The sequence below is a fragment of the Equus przewalskii genome, chromosome 12, assembly GCF_037783145.1.
Source record: "Equus przewalskii isolate Varuska chromosome 12, EquPr2, whole genome shotgun sequence".
Taxonomy (NCBI): Eukaryota; Metazoa; Chordata; class Mammalia; order Perissodactyla; family Equidae; genus Equus; species Equus przewalskii.
Genome location: NC_091842.1, coordinates 10,478,322 through 10,484,321, shown reverse-complemented (window position 1 = coordinate 10,484,321; position 6,000 = coordinate 10,478,322). Strand labels below are relative to the sequence as shown.

At 57.7% G+C, this 6,000-nt stretch overlaps 1 protein-coding gene across 1 annotated transcript in view; it reads left to right on the top strand.

The window, feature by feature from the left end:
- The first annotated feature begins 278 nt into the window (after positions 1–278).
- Positions 279–6,000, top strand: part of SRRM3 (serine/arginine repetitive matrix 3) — a 55,600-nt gene continuing 49,878 nt past the window's right edge. Inside the window, exon 1 of the mRNA XM_070567691.1 lies at positions 279–415. The gene's annotated coding sequence lies outside the window, so the exon portion shown is untranslated. The remainder of the gene's footprint in view (positions 416–6,000) is intronic.

Below are 6,000 nucleotides of genomic sequence, written 5' to 3'. Positions count from 1 at the left end.
TCCACTCCCAGCTGCAAATTAATAAGCTCCCTCGCCCCAGGAGCCTCCTGGGACTGGCGTGGCCCCACCCGCAAGGCGTGGAACAAATGTCGCCGCGGTGGAGAGCCCTTCCGCGACGCGTGGGTCCCCTGCCTCCGCTCGCGGTGGGGACCTCCACGCCTGCGGAGGGCGCTGTGGGCGCCGAGCCGCTCTGGCCGGCGGGCGGGCAGGGAGGCGCCTCCATGGTGGTGCGCTGTCCAGCATTTCAGCAATCGGCGGCGGCGGCGCCCGCGGGGAGACGGAGGGCGCGGGGCCGCGGGGGCCGCGGAGCTGCCCTGCCGAGCAGAGCCGAGGAGGCGGCCCGGAGGCGGCCCGGACAAGCGGGGCCGGAGGGCCTGGCTCCAGCGCCCTTCGGAGTGCGGCGATCAGCGGCGAGGTGAGAGCCCCCGGTGGGGCGGGGGCATTTCCCAGAGGGGCTGGGGCTGGGTTGAACCTTGGGCCTCCCCAGCCGGGCCAGGGCCCAGGGTTCACAGAGCCCGGAGCAGAGGTTAGGTGTTAGGGGACTGCTACAGTGTATGGTAGAGGGTGCGAGTCACCTAGGGAACAGAGATTAGGAACGTTGTTCATTTTGCTGAGAGGGATGGAGAAAGTGAGAACCCTGCCGGGTCATGGGCAGGACTGCCCTGGGTAAAACGACCATGGCCTGGCCCATGAGGATGCAAGGGAGGCCCCCAACTGCAGTCCAATTGCCCTCCCCCAACTGAGGAGAAGGACTTGCTCCCTAGGGAAGGGAGAGACCAATGCAGGGACCCTGTGGAGATGCTGCTCACTCGGAGGGGTGGAGGGAAGAGGCCCCCTCCTGAATGCTGGGCTTCTGTCCAGCAGGAGGTGGCAGCACAGGGGACAGTCTGGCCCCTTTTCCAGCTGCCCAAGTGCCCCTGGGAGGCAGGAGCTGGCAATGAGAACTGGGTCTCACACAGGATGGCATTTACTCTCACACTAGGAAGACGATAGAGGACACAGAAGAGAAAATAGCCACTAGGAGTTTAGGGGGCTTTTCTGTGGCCTCTCTGGATGCCCAGGGAGAGTTTCTGGAGCTCAGAGTGGGCCCAGCCCCAGAGCAAATTCCTGGTAAAAAGGAGAAATGAAAGAAGAGACGCAGCCTCTGCCTTGCATCCTCCTCCCCCTCCCTCCCAGGGCTCCTGCCTGGACAGTTGAAGCCTCCTGCAGTTCCTGCTCCTGGCAGCAGGTCCACTGTGGGGATGGATTTGGGGTAGAGCAAGAGAAGGGCACCCAGGTCCGTCCTGGTACTCCAATGCCTGTGCTCCATCCCAGCCATAACTTCTTACTCCCCTTACTCACTCACCCACTTCTGGCATCAGGGGGCCTGGGCTGGTCTTTTGTCCTGTGTCAAGAGAAAAGGCAAATGCTTTGATGGACAGCAGGGCAGGGGCTGGAGAATTTCTCCATCCAGGGGCCTCCTTAAGGTCATGGCCCCGGCATGTGCCAGATTCTTCCCCTACCAGAAATAGGATCAAGCTGGCTAAGAAATTGCTCCCACACAATACCAGTTTTTGATTTCTTAACTTTGTGCCCCATCCCACTCTCCTGTGAGGGGTGGAGGAGGAATTCTTGAAGAATGAATAGAGTTGACTGGATTTTAAGAGGTGATGGTGGGTGCAGTAAGGAGTTGTGGACTCTGAAGTCTGAGAGACTCAGGTTCAAATCTAAGCTATGTGACTTTGGGTAAGACACTCAACCTTTCTGAGCCTGTTTCCCAATCTGTACAACGGGTACAGGGCTAACGGCATCTACTTTGCTGTTCAAAGAAGTAATCCAGATAGTGGATAGGAAACTACTTTGAAACTATAAAATACTGGGCAAGTGTTAGTAAATTGTACGTCAGTAAGAGTTTCTTAAGGAGGAGCTGGATAAAGGTGGGAAAGTTTTCAGCATTGTTTGAAGCGCATCTTTGTCTTCCCAGAGGTGGTGGACATTGGCTGAGGGCCTCCTACCAGGCTCCGTGCTAGGCACAATGCTATAGCTAGCTCAGTTAATCCTCACAAAAACTTCACAGGGAAGCCATCATTGTCCCTATTTCACAGCTGAGAAACAAGACTTGAGTGACTTTCCCAAGGTCATGAAGCCATCCAAGCTGTCTTCCCTGGGGCAGGAGTGGAGCTGATGACCTGTCTCAGCCCCTTGATATCAAGGCCCAGTCAAATGCCAGTTTCTGGATTCATGATGCCAGCTGTCCAGGTGGGAAGCCTGAGGCATATGGGTGACGGTGAGCAGTGCAGTGAGGAGCTGACTCCCCCAAGGTCACTGGGATATTTGGAGGTAGAATGTGCTTTGAACTGGCCAGCTGGGTGCCCCCCACTGTAACCCACCCCCACCACTGTCCCACATGCCAGAGGGGGAGTCTGGGTCTTGCAGGCCCATCTGCTCACGGCTGCACCCACTTCTCACCTCGTCTGCCTGCCAGCCTCTTGCTGACCTCAGCAAGCCGGTGACTGCCTGTTCCTTTCTCAGCGGTTAGCCCTCAGCCCCTGAGATGGGGCCATGGTCACAAGCAACTGCCAGCATTGCTGGGGTCAGCCTCTCCTGCTCACTTTTCTCTTCCTCTGCCCACTGCTTACTGCCCACAGGGGCAGAATCGTGGCTCCTCCTGCCTCAGCCGCCAGCGGGGGGCTCTGCGGAGAAGACTGGGGGGAGCCCAACCTCTCTTCCTCAGCTCCTGCGCACGCTCTGAGCCCTGCCGTGGACCTTCACTTCCAGTATCTCATTTCATCCTCAAGGAAACTTGTGCCAAAGGTGCCGCTGTCTCCCTTTCACAGAGGAGCAAAACGAGGCCTGGAAGTGAGGTGACTTTCCCAAGGTCACAGAGCAAGGTCTGGGTGCAAACCTAGCCCACTACCTCAGGGGCCCAGTGTGGCTTCCACAGCACCACTCCATGCTCAGTCCTCCAGGCTCTCATGAGGGAGGTCACTCAGGGCTCTGTGGGCCAGTGGGGGGTGTGGAGTGGCATGTGGTGGAGGTAACTAAAGGGCTCTGGGACGAGAATCCAAGGCCTTTCTTTCTGGGCCCGGCTCTGACTCTGGCTCCTTGTGTGACCTTGAGCAACTCCCTTCCTGTCTTTGGGCCTCGGTGTCCTCAACCATAAACTGATGGGGTTTGACTGGATGACTCCCCAAAGGCCTTGCCAGCACCAAGACTTTAAGATCGCTCTGCTTTATAAATCTGTGTGTCAGGAAGCCTGTGGTTCCATTGACAGAGGTAGAAGTCACCTCCAATGTTTCAAGGTGTGATTTATTATTTGGAGCTGAGGTTTAAAATTCACCCATCCTTCCCACCTTCAAACTTGGGGTCTTAACTCAAGGGGGAAAATATGACCTGGAGAGGCCTCCAGGACAAGCTCACGTGGAGATCCTGGGGCTCTTTGGTGGCTCAGGATTTGAGGCAACCTGCAGGAAACTGAAGATGCCCTCCACACACCTCCCAGAGTTGTTCACCACAGTCCAGGAGGCCCCCAGGACACACGTGCGCGGGTGCCCTATCCCACGCTGTGCGCCCTAGCAGAGGTGTGGTGATGGAGGCTTATTCATGGAGTCCTGGGGAGACGGAGGGATTTTGTAGCTTACGCTCTGAAGAGAGGACACAGGGCCCTGCAGAGGGAGTGGGTTGGTATGGCGACTGGTCCAGGCTTGCCAAGGAGGAGCAGCCAGACGAGAAATGGAGAAGTTCCTTCTCAATTCCAATACCTGGGCTCAGGGAAAGGGTGGGGAGCTCAGAGAGGTGGAAGGGCTGAATGAAGAGAGAAAGGATCCATGAGGAGCACTCAGTGGGGGGGGGGGGGCGGGCAGAGAGGAAGCGGGTTGGGGAGAGAGAGTGCTCAGTGAGGGGAGAGATTGATCTGTGAGAGGGCAGGAGGCCCAGAAGAGCAGAGGCACCTGTGACAGGGAGGGACTTGTTAGCAACAATGACAGACCCCAGCCTGGCCCAGCCTAGGTCTTCACCATGGCTCAGTGCCTGCTGAGACCTCTGGGTTCCTGCCCCTTCACCTTCTTCCAGGTGATGAGCACGGGAGGGTGACAGCCCATCCCCAGAGGCCAAGGCCCATTGACTCATGTCATCCAGAACGGGGCTCTGAGGGGGCCTGGGCAGGTGAAGGGGGTTCAGGCTGTCCAGACTGACTACTGGCCTGGGAGGAAGGCCTAGGTGACCTTGTGTGCCTTGGCTCCGGAGCAGCCCCCAGCCCTCAGGGACTCCCCCACCCCATAGCCCAAAGCCGCCAGCCCACCGTCTGCGATGCTGCTTCCTCGGCAGCCAGCCTGGCCTCAGCCTCCTGCCGCCCCCGCCTGGCCTCCTGCCCACTGCAGAGGCTGCTGTGCCAGCTGGAGCCGGCGGGCAGTGCCACAGCTCCCTCAGCATCCTGCCGGGGCCTGGCAGGGCTATGAGGCGGCCTGGGCCCAGTGAACCGGACCCTGGGGTACGGGCAGCTTGCGGAGCTGGGAGCTCTGGGCCTGCCCATTTCCAGCTTTGAGCATGGCCTGTGGCTCTGAGACCCCTCCTCACACTGAGCCCCATTCCCACCACCACTCCCCAGGACTCCCCAGGATAGAGACAGGTAAAAGTAAGTTTCATTGAATCCTTTGGATTTGAAGAATGGCACATCTTCATTGTATAAGACTTGGGAAATAGAGAAACTGAGGAGAAAATAAAAATCGTCTGTAGTCCCACCGCCCAGAGATAGCTGCTGTGAACACGGCGAGGGTATTTCCGCCCGGGGTTTTGTCCATGTGTTCGTAGACGCCCAGCATTAAATAGCTGCGAATATGCTGTCGGGGGAAGTTGGCATCCTATTTTTTCCCCCTATTGTGAGAATTCTCTAATGTCTTTGGAGATTCTTCAAAAGCCATCCTTTTAATGGCCATACTGGTGGAACTGCTCCCAGGGAGCCAGTGAGAGCTGTGGGGAGAACCTTGCCCCTCCCCTGCCCTCTTGGGTGAGGCACACCTTTGGGGTCTGCTGGCTGTGGATTTCCCTTGGAGAGGATGGCTTTGCGGCCCGTGACAGGGTAAACCAGGGACTGAGGTGGGCCTGCTTCCTCCGCACAACCCTCTGCCAGGGACAGAGGTGGGGAGGGCCAAAGCTGCCAGGGGAGGGGGAGCATGAGAGAGTCATCCGCCCGCTGGGAGGGCGAGAACGTGGATCCAGCAGGACCTGAGAAGAAAGAGCTCAGAACTGGGAATCAAGCCACTGCCAATCTCCTGGGCTCCAATCACATCTAGGCCCCAACTTCCACAGTCAGGTCTCTTTCCTCCTCTGCAAAGGGGGCGTAATAACACCTGTCTCCAGGTGTGCTATGAGAAGTGACTCAGGGAATGGGGCTGAAAGCACTGAGCGAGGATAAAACCCAGTGCACTCCCAGAGACGGCTGCCATTTGAGTGTTTGAGACCACAGAGTCAACATCTACTGAGCGCCTCCTGTTTTCCAGGCAGAGTGTGAACAGTGAGGACTCTAAGGGGAATCAGACACCGACCCTGACCTTGAGGAGCTCCCAGACTAGCGGGAGGGGAGGTGTGAGGGAACTGACAGTGACATCCTGTTGAGGTTCTGCTGGGATTAAGATGCCCACAGCCATGTGGGCAGCCAGAGGAGGCTTCTGGAAGAGGGACATTTAAGTTGGGCCTTGGAGAATGACAGGGAAGGTGCCAGACAGAAGGCAGAGGCATGGCACTCTAGAGAATAGTGTGGGCAATGACACATCCTGTGACCTAAGGGGATGATGAATGATCTGACATCGCCACAGCACAGGGGCGTGCCTGGGAACAGAGGGCAGCCCAGGGGGAGTGGAGGGCCGGGTCAGGTCTTGAAGGACCTTGAAAACCACTGTAAGAGCTGGGAATTTATTTGGGAAACAATGGGAGTCATGGAAGAGACCAGGGAGGAGGCGATGGCACCGTGGAAGAGGGGACACAGGTACCGGAGACATGCCTCAGGGTGATTTGACAGGGGTG